The sequence below is a fragment of the Amphiprion ocellaris genome, chromosome 15 (genome assembly GCF_022539595.1).
Source record: "Amphiprion ocellaris isolate individual 3 ecotype Okinawa chromosome 15, ASM2253959v1, whole genome shotgun sequence".
Classification (NCBI taxonomy): domain Eukaryota; kingdom Metazoa; phylum Chordata; class Actinopteri; family Pomacentridae; genus Amphiprion; species Amphiprion ocellaris.
In genome coordinates, this window is record NC_072780.1 from 8,032,158 (window position 1) to 8,048,482 (window position 16,325).

At 39.5% G+C, this 16,325-nt stretch overlaps 1 protein-coding gene across 5 annotated transcripts in view; it reads right to left on the bottom strand.

The window, feature by feature from the left end:
* atxn1a (ataxin 1a) overlaps positions 1–16,325 on the bottom strand; it is a 105,503-nt gene that overhangs the window by 30,974 nt on the left and 58,204 nt on the right. For all 5 annotated transcript variants that reach the window (XM_035947499.2, XM_055018096.1, XM_023268753.3 and 2 more), the window contains one exon: positions 2,145–2,260. The gene's annotated coding sequence lies outside the window, so the exon portion shown is untranslated. The remainder of the gene's footprint in view (positions 1–2,144; positions 2,261–16,325) is intronic.

Genomic DNA, 16,325 nt, shown 5'->3' on the forward strand with positions numbered 1-16,325 from the left:
AGAGATTCCAGCAGGGAAACCGCAATACTCTACAAACTCCCTGCTCCCTGTGGAGTAAATGGGACTGAATGTGTACATATATGTGCATGAGTGTACACTTAAACAAGCATGTTTTTTTTGTTGTTGTTGTTCTTACGTGCAGCAACAGCAATAAACTGGCAGATGAAGATGAGGGCCAGAGTGCATTTTCTACTCCCATGGCACTATATGCTGAGGCAACAGATCAACCATCAACAACATGGTTTCTGGAGCCCAAATGATGCTGGACTTTTGGGACCAACGCCAAGTAAAAAGCTTTGATACTGATATATCCACCAATATTCTTTAGATATGCATATATATTAGAGTTATACTGAGAAGGGAAACTTTTTTAACTTTCAAGTAATCTATTTTACTGACGCCACTTGACTCCGCACCACTCTCTGCTACCTGTGCTGCAGACAGTGCTGGCTGTATTGTAACCAATGGAGTCAGAGCTGCCCTGCTGGAAAAACTATGTGATGACACCATTTCTAAATTACCCTGAGCATCTCTCTTCAATATGATCTATACAAGAAAAACAGACCAAAAAAAGGGGGCTCATATTAGGCAACACATATGACACTATCAGTATATATGTGATTGGTCAATATCGGCCAATAAAATCAGCAAACTGATATATTGGTCGGGTTTAATGGTGTCTTCTCTAGGAATGTGGACATACTGTATAAGAAACCGCCCCATTGATAAGAGAATATTTCAATAATCCCTCCCTCAAAATGGCTAATATGAGTGTTTTCACTCTTCTTCAACAAAGCAGTGCATTACATCTGACTTCAAATGCTCTGTTTCAAAAAAGAAGAAGATTTTCACTAAAATGCTGCTTCATATTGATTCTTGTGACTCTCTGGAAAAACGCCTCAGACCATCCATCAAATAGAAGGCCTGAGTTCAAATCCTTGACCTCACACATTTGTTCAGCTGAAATGTCTGTGAGCAAGATAATCGCCAGCAGCTCCAGTGCTGCTATTCTGTAGCTGACCCTGATATCTTACGTCCACGTGAAAGGGGGAGAAAGTGAAATGAGAATTTCTCCCTGGGGATCAATAATACCACAGAAAAGGCTGCATTAGTGCTACGAGTAATTTGGAGACAAATCAAAGCAATTGTAGTTTGCTGTTTTTATAGTAATTTAAAGAAAATCTGATGAATTTGTAAAGAAATACGACACACACAGATAGCCAAACGCACATAAAAAAATAAACAAAGCAATAAACCGCAATACATTCCTGCCTTCCTCAGGGCTTACAGAGACATTATTTATAGGCTGTTTTTTGCACTCAGCACTGCCAATAAGACTTCTATTCTTGCACGAAGACCCATCACTGGCTGGTTCTTGACGGTGTTATGCATGAAAATATATTGCTACTCCAACAAAGAGGCAGCTGAAGAGACAAACTCACTATCATTAGGCAGACTAAGTTTCTCTTACAATAGAAAAACAATCACCAAATCGCAATGAAGGCAGGAAATACATTTTGTTACCTCAATTAGCTGGGGCCCCTTGACAAGATTTCAGCAGCTGATTAACATCTTCTTATGTAACTATTCTACTTTAAAGATGTTTCAAAAAATATATACACCACACTGTTTGGTCAACTCTTTATACTGTAGTTAGTTAGTAATTTGAAGTAAGCTACACCGGTGTGATGTGCTGAGGTTCAAAGCTACAGAGAGGAAAAGCTTGGTTCATGAGTGGCCACTTCATGCACATTAAAATCAAATGCACTTTACTTAACCACATCTGTGCAGCAACTGGGGTGACAAGTTTATCAGAAAAACAGCCCTCTTGGCTACAGAGAAAACACAGGGCTGAAAAGTCCTTGATGCCAGAGCTAATAACGTCAAATTAAACATGACAGTCAGACTAACAGCTTTTAGGTTGGAATAGCAATGTGATTACAGTTTGTCAGTCACGACTCAGCGCTGTCTCCGGGCTCGCAAAGCACAATCCCAATTTAGGCAACTACAAACAGGATACACAGCAGGTCAGCATCTGAATTGACACAGCCAGCTTACAGAGCTGATTGCAAGTGAATTTGTTTGAATGAAAAACATGGTATAGATACAGTAACACGTGTCAGGAGGGACAAAGATATTCTCACCTCATTCAACACAACTCCTCCAGACCCCCCGGGTTTGTCAGCAGGTGGTACAGCCCATGGAGAGGGTTCCAGACTATCCCAGAATGCAGTGTGTTGACTCAGGGACTCAGCACTCCCTGGTGAATAAAAACAACAGAAGTTAAACAAAACCACAAAAAGAACATTTCAACCCTCTAAATCCCTTTATCTTAATTTTTTGGTCAGAAATGAATATTTTTTACTAACCAGAGTCTGTAAAACCCTAAAATTTGTGCACTCCTTGGCACAACAGTGAAACCATTAATGACTGCCTGAAATGGATGCTGCAGAATACAAGCATGTAAACTAATAAAACATGTAAAGTGTAAAATATCTTCTGTACGTAGAATCATATTTTTCAAGTATTGGTAACATCCGTGTGCAGCATGGAAAACTGTTGATTCCAGTTTTTTTTTCAAATTTTATAAAACAAAAAGTCAAGAAATTCAACTTCTATTTTTCCTTTTTCATTGGCATTCTAACGGTGTCATACTGTAGAGAAGACATTTTTGAGATCTCGCTACTTCTAGCCATGGTGGTGCTGTTTAAATAGAGCTGCAGGACTTTACATTGCAGTGAAAAATGAGCCTACAGTAAGTAAAAATGTGACAGGAGCACAAAAAGCCTAGAATCTGCTTAGGGTTCAGCACTTTAATCTTTTCCTCTAATTATGAGTAATATCTTCACGCACATGGCAGAATACACTGATACATAGTGTGTTTTACCAATGAGCAAGAACATCACATCACACTGTAGAATGGATTTGGATACACAACTGAGTATGTATCACACAGTCTGTCATCAAAGCAACACATTACTTTGCTTTGATTCACAAGTACCAACTGGGATTCTCATATCTTGCTTGAAAAAACCTTGTGGTTGCAAACGGACGAACAATACGTCTTTCCCATTCGAGCCTCCTCTGATTCTCTGTAGGTTCAACAACTCCAGTGATGGGGATTGTGATGCTGATGAATATTAATGAGAAGTTAAACAAAACAGGCCTGCAACTCACTGCACATATAAATAAAACGAAGTAAAGCAAATGATTTGTTATTTAAAAGGTGAGGCGTATCTACCAGTTGCATATCTATGAAAAGAAAATGTCAAGTGTTTTTTTTGTTTTCAAAACTCAGATGCAAATGCGGGTCATTATTATAAACAGAACCTGTCATATGCACACACGCCCAAAAAAACCCCTACAACTCCAGAGCATCTTTACAGACATCAAATGTGCAACAAGCTGACTTGAGCCGACACCCACACACCCGCATAAGAGACAGAGCGGCTGATTGTCGACAGTGTGTACACACTCTTAGGGACTAATTAGGCAGGTTGTGGTGGAATGATGGGTATGTTATGGGGATAGAAGACACATGTTTCCTGCTGTTAGTTAGCTGCAGTGTGTGTGTGTGTGTGTGTGTGTGTGTGTGCGTCTATGAATGTTTATGGGGTGTGTGTGGGATGCCAAACATCCTACTGACCCACTTCTTACATGTGTGACAAGAAAAGAGGTGGGGAGGGATGGGAGTAAGTGTGCTCACAGCTGTCTTGCTGTGGCAAATGTTTTATTGCAGCTTATAGGAAACCAAGAGGGGAATTACAGTATGTGGCTGGTTTTGTGTGATACATTAGTGATAGTAAAATGTGCCATTCCCTGCACATTTTTTATGTTATGCATGATGACTCTGTTCTCCATAGCTCTCAATCCCCTGTAGAACATGAAATATGATAACAGAAGAACGGAGAAAGAGAGAAAATGAGTATCTTATGTCAGCCATAAGGAAATGTATAGGATTCCACAGTGGGCTACAGTATAGTGTCAGGCTTACACATGTATGGGTGCACACAGAAAGCAGTAGGGTTTGTGTGAATTAAAGATGTTTGTGATGTGTAAGGAGAAGAGAGATGAAGGGAAAAAATAGATGCGTACTAAGGCCACGGATTAGTAAACACCAACTGGCAAAGGAATCTATCATATGGTATTAAAAAGACGAGGGAGAAAGAGGGAGAGCGATAAGAGACGAAGAGATGGCAACAGAGAAAGAAGACACGGCAACAAAGAGTGAGAAATGTTACAAGAGGAAAGCAAAAGTGGGATAGAGGCAATCCAGAGGTGACGAAAAAGGGAGACAGATGGAGAGAATAGAGAGGACGGGGACGTAAAGCAGACAGAGAGGAAGAGAGAGAAACAGATGGTGGCAGAGAAGAGGCAGATAGAAACTCACTGGGAGGACAACACTGGCACAGCCAGCGAGGCACAGCAGGGAGTATGAAAAGCTGAAAAATGTCAGCAAAAAGGGAGGAGGAGGATGATGAGAGGCAGAGCAAAGCAGGATACAGAGTGAGGATTTCATTTAAAACTCTACCAACTTTTAGGGTAACCACTACAGTATGATACCTGATCGCAAGCTTGGGTGGTATCATGGTGTTACTATATACCACTGTATTCTGAAATCCAGACTTACATACAATCCTTATTTGATTAAAGAGACTCAGATACGTTGCAGCATATTGTAGTGAACAACAGTTGCCACTAGGGGTCAGGTAGGATACAAATAACGGGCAGAACAGAGCTGCAGTTGAGCTGAGAATGATGGTGGGTACTGGTGGGGACATGGAAATTTCTAAAAATAAAAATTTGAATAATTAGCATTCGGATCCAGTGAGTTGTGGTAACATATCAAGCATTTATTGTCCTGAGCGGTGCACAAATACAAATGTGTGCTTCAAGTGCAGCTTTTGAACAAATATTTAGCATATATTCTCGACTAAAAATGGGCAAAATAAATTTGCTTATGCTCATGGCAGAAAACCTGGATAATTAGATCCACTAGAAAATAACTTTTTGGCTAGTTTATACCTGTAGACAAGGGAGCATGTTAGTAGTACAGCATAATAGATGTCAGAAGCATTTATGTTTAGCGAGTCTTGTACAAGTAACAGGTAGCAGACAGTGGTGGTAGCGCACCATAGCCTACTAGAATGTCATGTATGTGCAACAATGACTTTCAGTTATAGTCCGACAAGTACTTAAACACTAGTGAAATATTGGAAAGGTACATAGGTATGAAAAAATATCCTGTTAGCCTACGCACCAGTCTTTACAAATCAGTGAGGTTTAGAAGTACTGTAATTCTAAGAGCTTCTAAGGAAGGACTGTAAACTATTTCTCAAGGTGCTTGTGAGAAGCCTGATTTCAAGGTGTGTAGATATCCTTAAAATTAATGGAAATGTTTGTGCGCTCAAGAAGATAAACATGTCATTATTTTAGATAATTCAAAATAACTCCATACACGAAAAATAAATACTCACATCCAATATTAAGTTATTGAGTTAGTTACAATCAACTTTTCAAGAAACTAAGCCAGAGTGTTTTGTTACAGATGCGCCAGTATTGATCTAGTATTCATATTTTCAGACTGAAAATGTTAATTAGGTCTACTTTATGTAGTAAATACAAGGTAATAGAAATCAAAATGATATATCAGCAGAGCCTTTAAGACTCCTAGATAAAACTGATTGCTAAAAATGATGAAGAGGTATCTTAGAAAAGGCTTTAATAATTTGTCTGGCAGCCAATTTTGTATGTTATGAAAAGAACAAATCTATTAAAAGGTAATTTTGTAAAGATAACATAAGCAAAATGGATGGTCAAGTTTAAAATTCACAACCAGTCCCAGTACTTGTTCTGCAGTGTGTAACTTAGATGACTTTAAATTCTCAGTACAGTTGCAGTAAATGCAATAAAAATGCTTTTCAACCTCATTTAAAGCTTCTCCCTCTGAACATAAACACACCACAGCACAGTGTGCACTTTCTGTCTCAGACACGCACACACACGACGAAAGACACTTTGTCTCAATCTATCATGTCCAATCCAGAAATCAGGCAGGCTAAATTAGTCAGGAACGGTTCAGTGTAAACCACATTAAGTGAACGGCTGATTGAATTGCAAAGCACAGTGGAGTAGACAGCGCCTGAGTGTGAGTGTACGTGTATGTGTACGGGTTATTTATGCCATTGTGTGTGCTCAAATTCAGTGTGCTTTGAGGTTTTTCAGCGTAGCGTAGCAGAATTGCACTGCATTACATTCATTTAGCAGATGCTTTTGTCTAAAGTGACTTGCAATAAGTGCTTTTAACCTCCAAACAAACACAGAGCACATTCTCTGCTACAGTGCACAAATTAACAGAATACTTGCAGTATTTCTTGTAAGTCTCCTTCAGTAAAGTGAAACAGCAGGGACCAAGATGTTTTCTGAATGTCGAAGCGTCTACTTGACACTGTCATCAAGACAAACGTACAATCAGTTAACAGGTGAGGGTTTGGTGTCATTCCCAGGGCCTTTTGACTGAATGGCTAAGTGCTGGAGGCGGTGATCAGGTGACCAGATGAGTAGTTTACACACTTGAAACAGAACAAAGCTGCGGTCTGTTGTGCGAATGTCCTGCTGTTGTTTTCTGTCACAGCAGGCAAATGATTTCACAATGATCTATGCATGTGTGCAACCATGTGTGATGATCAAAGGCGATGATATTCAACAAGTCTGACAAATGTTCTCTGTGTGAGTGCTGCTCTGCACTTGACTACATGCTGGCATGATTACACCACGAATACTTTTGTCCACTCCACCATCACTTCATCTGTTTAAGTGCTTGAATTCTTTGACAAATGTATCAGAAAAAATGTCATCCACCCACAGTTGCCGTAGCCGTTGCCAAATCCCTTGCCGACTGTATCAGGTTTGCCCAATGGTGTAGTGTTTTTTTCCAAAAAAAAAATTTGCTCTAGACTGTGGAACCACAAGTGCTGGGTTCCAGCGCAAACATCACCAAAAGCTTTACCCAACAATTCTTCTCAGAACCGGCGCCAGAGGATAAACTATCTGGCTTGGCATTTGGTTTTCAAGGGCAGGCTCTGACAAAGTCTTTCTTTTTTAGACTTTTTAACACTAGAGATTCATATTGAACCGTTGAATATTTATGATAAAACATTACCACTAAAAGTTGAATTACTGTAAATTTTAACTGTGACACTTAAATTTGACTTCAGTAGATATTCAAACCTTACTGCAGGAGAACTGAAAGTAGGGATTTAACGATCGACAAATCAGTTTTTAAGTTCAATACTAGTTTATGAGTTTATGTTTCTATGTTTCTAAACTTATTGTGACCCGGCAATGTAGCATAGTATGGCAAAGTAGGCTAAGTTGTGTAGTCTTACCTACTATTAAACCTTACAGTTCATAAGCAAACAGTCCAATACTCAGTCCCTTTATAATGCAACACAAATCACTGTCACCATGTTGCTCAGTGACATGGTGTCAGTTGCATCAGCACCATGGACAGCACCACAGATCAATCAAACATCTACTATCTCACATATCCATTATACTCTGACAAAACTGGAAATGTTCCCTGAAAAAAAAACATAACTGGAGCCGGAACAGTATTTAGGAAAAAAAAAACTTGCACAAACATGCACCACTGATACAATTGTGGTATCCTTACTACATTAAGGTGACAAAGCACTGAAGAGCCAAACTGGCACACTGGCTAAAGTCAAGCAAGTTGACTTTATATTGTTACATAAAACTCAGCAGATCACCAGCAGAGGTCATATTATCAGAAACTTTCCCAGTTCAATTAAATCTTCAACCCACAATAAAAAACAGGATAATTTGTACACTAATGTTGCCAGTTAGTTCAATATAAAAGAAATCAAATAAATGAAACAGCAATAAAGTTATTTCCCAGGAGAGCCAAATTGCTGTAGGCCAATTCATAACACTTGGTTTGATCCTTCTGGTGCATTCACCACTAAACACTGTGTTGAATGCTGAAGTCTAGCTTGATAAATGTAAGCTTAAAGGTTAGAACCAGGTACCAGTGAAGTACAAAAGCCATTTAAAGATTCATAAGCTTAAAGTCTAAATGTTTGTACTTAATTTTTGTGTGAATATTTTTGTTGTAAACAAAGTGAGATGTGAGACTATTTGGAAGCCTCAGGCATTCAGTTTGTCTTTCCCCTTACTTAGAACAATTACATTTGTTGCAGTACACAGTTCATTTGTCATAAATATGGCAGGCGATCACGCTCACAGGAACACATACGCATAGACAGAATACTTTGGGAGCTGACGTAGTGTCTGACAGCTGCTTGGTTGCTTGAGGCAGAAGAATGCATCGAGTCTTTGTGTGTGTGTGTGTGTGTGTGTGTGTGTGTGTGTGTGTGTGTGTGTGTGTGTGTGTGTGTGTGTGTGTGTGTGTGTGTGTGTGTGTGTGTGTGTGTGTGTGTGTGTGTGTGAGACTGAGACTGACCGTCACTGTAATGTAAGGGAAATGCCTTCCGAAACCACAACCCCATTTTCCTAAACTCCAACAATCTTGCCATACCACAAGTGAGGAATCAACCGTCTGAAGCTTTAAGGTGCTCACAGCAGGAATGTTATCTTGGGTGCACACATGTCTGGAAAGACCAGTGTCCTTTACTAATTGCCATCTTTTACTCACCACTCGTTTCTGGTTACTGGGAGTGTGTACGTGGCAGCTGTGTAGGGTTCAGTGCCAAAAACAAAAACTCTTGTTACAGGAATCCAATACTATAACATACTTTGGAAGGTAGGGAGAGAGAAAGAAGGCTCATTAGTCACGAAGCAAATACAAATCATTCAGCAAAGAAAACATCCGGGGTAACTTTTGCTCATACTTTCTCCAGTTGACATTTCTACCTGCTTAGAAACTTTACTGTCTAAAGGAACATAAGGACTACAAGATGCCTGAGAGCAATACAGCCCACTCTTCTACTTCATATAGTTTAACTGACTGAAGTTGTCACCAACAATGTTACATGACATATTTAATGCTTTTTTTTTTTTTTTTTACTGGATGTATTAAGTGTACATAGAATCAACTGGTGCTTCAGTACAATGCAGTAATATGAATAAAGGTTGGAACATCATAACTGGATCTGATCATAAACCTGCTAGCCTTGCTAAATCCTACCAACCAAAGTGAGTGAGAGAACAATTGTGTGATACAGCAGACACAACAGATGTCGTTAGTTATACGATTTTCTAGTCTGCTTGGAGGACGTGCTCTATACATTCACAGTAGATCAGTGTCCAGGTATTCTGCAACGCAATCTCCTGTTGAACATGTGCACTATAGATCTTGTAGGCTTGCAGTCCCGACTGTTGGCTGGACATCCGCAAAAAGAGACGATCTGGATTCTCGTGGATTTGGTCAGATGGTGCAGTTTATGTCACTTGAACCAAAGAAAACGTTCATATGCTCACAAATTTCAAATGTAGAACACAACCTTCACTATTAAACTCTTTCTTGAGCTAATCAACTAGAGAAAAAAAATAGGGTTTCCTTCAGCATGCTACAGGGCAGAAAGTCCGACATGATCTGGAAAACAATTGTTGTTATTTAGATAGTTAACATATTTAGCATCTCCTTGCTTTAATGTCACTACTACTGCCCTCCTTCTCATTTTTTCCCTGCACAGGCAAGCACAGGACTTGCTGATAAAGTGTTGTGTGAATTGGGGTAAGCCACTCTGTTTGTTTCTTATTTATAGAGCCAGGGTACAAACAGCAGATTTTTTCCCCAGATAGCTAGGAGGTGGCACGGGGTTGCGGTGGTTAGGACTGTCGCCTCACAGCTAGAAGGTCTGTGATAGATTGGTGACCCGTCCAGAGTGAACCCTGCCTTTGCCATAAGTCAGCCAAGACCCAACAGAGGATGAAGTAGTGTATAGAAGATGGATTGATGGACAGCCAGCTAGCAGAATGTGAGGAGATACTCACTAAATTTGTCATAAAGCCTATCAGTTCAGAATCTGAGCATAGAGTACTGTCATTGTACAGCAAAAATAGTTATCTCCTAATTTCATAGTTATAATTTCTTTCTCTTTTTTGATAGACTGAGGTATTAAGTGTTCTTTTAGGGGCTGGGAAAATTCTCAACTTAAGAATTATGCAAACTATTTAAACCCCAGTGGATTATCTGCAACAACAAAAACAAAAAAATGCACTCATCCTAATTTGAGAACGGCTGATCTTCAGTTTTTAATGCCGGTGAAACATCATGTAACTAAAACTGATCATGAGACCAAATGCAGCTCTGTTCAACAGATGGCAGTAAATGATCAATCGCAACATATGTTTGCTTCACTGTAATTATATCAGCATGTTACAGTGACAAAAAGGTGGGGGGGGGAGAAAACCTTTCATGTGGGAAAAGTTGAGTCAAACTGTTGAATCAGTCACACTCAGCTGGGGATGCAATCAGGCTGCAGTCTTGACTTTGCACCACTCACTGTCACTAAAATCATAAGGGCGACAACTAACTGCAGCTCATTGATCAAGATCTGAACGCCTGATCAGCTGAGTAAGAAATTAGTTTTTTCACTTTTTGCTTTTACTCATCCCACACAGATTCACAAGCGGGTTGCTGTGTCTTCTCTTAGCTTTACTTAAGAAGTTATAAACCTACACTTGTGTGTGCACATGCCCACACACACAAACACAGAGAAACGACAGGCGCTCATTTGCCCCAAATAAAGACAATGGGGTAAGACAAATCCATGACTGTGTGAGTGTGTCTGTAAGCTTTTGCGTTAAGAGGGCATGCTGAGAGAATAGGAAGCGGGCTTTCTGTGCCAACCCTCTTCTTGGCAGTCAAACAAGGACACGCACACACACATACACACACATGCAGCAGTGCTGAGCGTTTTTAATTGGCTCCTGATTTGCCAGTTAGTGTTCTTGCCACTCTCTTCACCTCACTGTGCTGGCCCCCTGCCCTAGAGCCTGGCAGAAGCACAGCTGGACTCAGAGAATGTGTGCATGTGTGTGTCTAAGTGTGTGTGTCATCCCGAGGTAATTAGTTTTACTACCATATGTGTCTGTTGATGTGTGTGTAGGTGTAAGAAGGAGTCCTTTCAAACGAATACACTTGACATTTGTGTGTCATATTGTGTCCACAGTTTAAGGAAGCTCAGTTTCAAGGCTACACTCCTCAAATTCTCCAAGCCTCTATAAACCCTCTCAAGTTAAGACACTGCTTCATTCAGTTTATTGAAACTTCTTCACCTCTTCAGACATTTGTTTGGAATTCGCCACAAAATCTGGTCTCAAAGAGGCACATTTTGAAGAACACCTTCAGTGTTGTGCATCGTGATTGTGTGGTTGAGTGTCTTTTTAGGTCCACAAGATTTTCTACATTGGTAAAATACATATACAGAGTTTCAGCACACTGCACATTCTCCAGTTTGAAACTATGCAGTGTTCATACACAGAGAGAGTCCGCATTACAAAAATACCTCTATTGTAAATGTGTGTGGTTAACTGCTAAATGCCAGAATACTCTTGAGGCTCTTAAAACTTACGTACAAACACCACACGCACTGTGGTTGGCTGCAGCTACACAATGGAGATATATCACCAACACTTTGCCAAATTTGCCCAACACAGGTTCACATTACATTCAGTGGTTTCTTTTGTTCTTTTAAACAAGCCAGTACAAAAGGATTGCTGTCCAGGTTCCCCAGAGGTGCTGCTCAGTGGCTTCCAGAGCACAATCATTTGTTCTGAGACTGTTTAATGTGTGACTGTGTGTAACCACATGAGTGTGCTGCGGAGCATTTCAGAAAGAAGAGATAAAAAACAACAACAACAAAAAAATAGCTCAGACAACCTTGGCTTCAAATATAGTTTAAAAGAGAAACTTGCAATGGACTGTCTGGGAAGCAAGGTGTGTGTGTAACGTGCATGATGTGTGTAAGATTTATGAAGCTGATATCAGAAGCAGATTGCATCCTCCACTGCAATATTTTGCAAAGCAATGACAATCAAAACTCATTCCTCTTGCTCTCTGCACATGCTCAGACAGCCACAGACGCGTGCACATCTACGAGCAAACCAAGGTCAAAACAAAGAGGATGAGATAAGTGTGTGGTGAGTGGCCTCTGTGTGTGTGTGCGTGTGTGTGTGTGTGTGTGTGTGTGTGAGTGTGTGAGAGCGTGATGACATCATTACTAGAGCAGTGCACTCTATAGCTGATTGATGGAGAAAGGGTTGTTATGGTCGACTGCTGTGAGCCCATTGCCCGGCAACCAGACAATTGGACCTTGCCACTGTGTATGTGTGTGTGTGTGTGTGTGTGTGTGTGTGTGTGTGTGTGTGTGATCTCAGGTCCTGCAGCTCACAGTGTGAAGCACTGAATAGGAAGAACACATTAGCCATTTGTTGCAAAAGCAAGTTTGTGACATAATTGCCAGTTGTCAAAACATTCATTATTGCAATGACGGATAAGAAGGCAACAACAGCAATTGGTCAAATGGAAAACACACATAAATCCATGTGCATACAGAACGTACAGATACACAACACAAATGCATCCACATGCAGATACACAACATACATTTACAGGACTCTTTTCTCTCTGAGCTGATGGAGAATGAGAATAAAATCTGTTTCTGTACTTGCACCATGACCTGTCCTACACAGCTTGATTCACAGAATTACATTTTTAGACATTTCTATAATTACATCAGACACTTTTATTAAAAAAAAAAAAGATGCTGCTCATTCTTTTATTTCTCTCTTTCTATGCAGCACAAGAGCTTTGACTGATTCGTAAGAAGATAGTCTGTCCAGCCTCTGACATGTGCCCTATCAGGTTACCGATCACACGCACGCACACCAACATGCTTCTCAGATGGCCGCCCATTGAGTAGCAAACAAAGGAGACACAATACTACCAGCACGTCACAAAAACACACAATCAAGGCTCAGTGTTCTCTGATGTCACCTGCGCAGTCACAACTTATCAGGCTCTTGAGCAGACTTCACATGGAAGCAGCAGTCTGAAAGCATTACAGGAGCTGACAGTGATTAAACACCAGCTCAAGGGGCTAAAAATGAAAACAGTGATATTTTTAAGCACTTTTACTAAAAAACAAATGTCTCACTGAAAGTTCTTCTTGTTCTCCTATTGTTGCTCCTATTGCGTCACGTAAGCAGAAATCAGAAATCCGCATATACGGCCACTGAGAGCCAGGAAGGACTCACCACATCTGGAGGCCCTCTTCAATGTGTCTCTAATACCAAAACTGGAACAAACACATGCTAATCTTGGTAGCTTTCCAAGTGGATTACAACAGAAATCCCATTCTCTGTGTTACATTATGTCTTTAAGGAACAGAGAAACAAATAAAAACCGCCTTGATGATGATAAGAATGACTTAATGATTAGTTCTGTGTGTGCTCAGAACATGAAGATGGGATGTCTCTGGTAGTCACTGCACACCTCATTGAGTAAAACATCTCACTGCCAAGGTTAGGGGAGGTTATTTCTGCTGAGATCACATACTACAAATGAAAAATCTAGTAAGTTCTAACATGAAGTCTCTTGCTGACTGTGGCCTGATTTAGAAATGGGGCAGCAGTGCAGACTCACTGTTAGACTGACCTTCTCATAAAGGAAGGTCACGGGTTAATGTGAGAATCATACGTCCTTCAGCGAAAGAACATGCTCCATTTCTTTATCTTTACCATAAGCGTGGCGGCTAAATTGTACATTAGGTCATCAGCTGTGTGGCGGGTCACATGTTATCGGTGTTTAATAATGCAGATGGTCGCCCAACTCGTTTTCTATCTGCAGTGGAAGTGAAAATATCAAAGCAGTTAAACCCAAGATTCAAACACCACTGCACCACTTCAGAATGAAAACAGAGAATCTTTGAACTCCCAAACAGATAAAATAAAGACAGAAATGAAAAGATGCTGTGACGGTTGAGGGTGAGGTGGTAACACAAGGAATGAATAAGAGGAAGAGACGAAACACAAAAGAAGAAATAAAAAAAAGACGAGGAGAGGCTGAATATGATAAAAGTAAAAAGGACCTTGTCTGAGTGTTTCAGTTTCTCTCTTAGTCTAAGATCTTCAAAGACTAAAGCAGCGCTCCTGAGACGTTGCTACCAATACTGGTGGGACACACACATACATACACACTATTACACTCTGCTGGGAGACAAGCTCTGCACTTCCCTCCTCTGAACCAAAGCAATGATACACTAGAAGCTCAGACAGACACATGAAGGGAGAAAAAGTGGCTGAGTCACACAGACAAGAAGTGATGGAAAAGAAGGAAAGAGGAAGAAATTAGATGAGATATATGAAACATGTGCTGGGAGAGCAAGTGCAAATCTGACGACAGTGAGATATGTTGACAGAATCAGTTTACAATGATGTCAACTTTGACATATTTCCACCTAACTTCATACATTATCATAAAAGACAATTATTAATGCTGCTCCTACATGTATCACTATGTGTACGTCATCAATGGATCAATGCAAAAAGTGTCAATGGTTCTCATACACTCAACAATCTCTTTTTAATACAGATATCTAAATGTAGGCTTTTCATTTCCAAGCAGTTTCTTGGCGTTTTCAGCTGTTGTCACATTTTTACTCGCTGTATGCTCATTTTTCACTGAAGTAAGTCCTGCACCACGATGAAAACAGCACAACCCTGGCTAGATTTAGACAGAAATCAAAAATCTATTTTGCACAGTCAACCAAAATTATAATAGCATAAATATTATAAGAAAAAATTAAAGTTGAATTTCCTTGATTTATTTTACAAAAATAGAAAAAAAAAACTGCAATCAAGATTTACACTTTTCCAAGTTCCCACAGGTGTTACCAATACTGGAAAAAAGGTGGCTCTATCTACATACTATAGATATTATATTACCCACATTTTACATTTTACTTTCATACTATCTGCTCCATGCAAACACAGTCTACAGCTCAGCCAAAAAGTCTATGAATTTTTGTCACATGTCTGTCAGTCACAGCTGAGTCACTAAGGACTTTTTACAGAATGTACCTATACTGTAAAAAAAAAAAAAGTTATTTTACGGTAAAATTCTGGCAGCTGTGGTTGCCAGAGGGCTATTGTAAAATCTCGGTACAACATTTTCTTCATTTATGGTAAAGAAATGTCTTGATGCTGTTTTTTATGGTTAAAAATGTGGTTCATTCTATATTTTGCTATAAAGTTTTAACCTTTAAAGAAATTTTAGTTTTACATGAAAATGTACAAGAAAACACCTATAAAATAAAGTTTGTGACCTACTAGAAATATTACAGCATTTTACCATTATCAGCACAACAGTTGGTGTATTTTACATTTAATATGTGTATTTTTTAGCAAACATTCTGGTTATAGCTGTCATTTTTACATTAAATAAATGCAAAAATCGCTACGTTGCTTGTTATAAATATTCCAGCATGTTTCCATTATCAGTAGAAAGTGTGAAAACTGGTATTCTTTTTGAGAAATAATTGCAAAAATTACAGTACTGATGTTCTACATATTACGGCATGTTTCCTTTAAATAAATGCAAGAGAAGGGAAATGCTATCTTTTCAAGGAAACTTTTTTTTTTAAATGCTTTCCCCTGATTAACTTAGTTGTGGTGATTCAGTGCTATATAAACTGTATCAAACTGTTTTAGAGTTTACAGATTTTGACTGTCATGGTTTGACAGTTTTTAAACCATAAAATTCAAGCAGTTTTTACAGTGTAGACCAAAATTTTAATTACATGTCAGACATGTCATGTGATTTTGATGAAGTATCATGATTTTAAGTTAAGTTTCTCAACCAAATGGCGTATTGCAGGTGAGTAGTTCAGGGACTGTTGGACAGTTTTTTTCCTGTCTTTACAGTTTCTGGTTTTGATAAATGCCTTCCATAACTGCCGGAGGGTTTTAGGGCTCATAAGGATCACCTTAGATCCTCTACTGTTTTCACAGGTGTACACAGACCACGCATACTTTGATATCATCACTGTCCTTTGCCAAGTACTTGACATCTTTACTGGCATTACTATTTCCATAGTCAGATATTTTCTGTTATGCTTTAATAAAACATAACAGACATAAAGACAGCACGCTAAAGAAACATGCCTTCTCGGGCCAACCGACAAATGCTGTGCCTTTTCTTTATCTTTACCAACAGATCTAAGATGGTGTATTTCTTCTCAAGGCCTTGAAGAGGAGTCTCACTCGGAAGCATGAAAATGTGCGCAGTATATGGCTTTATCACTTATCTGCACGGCTGATAAAGTTGGACTCATTAT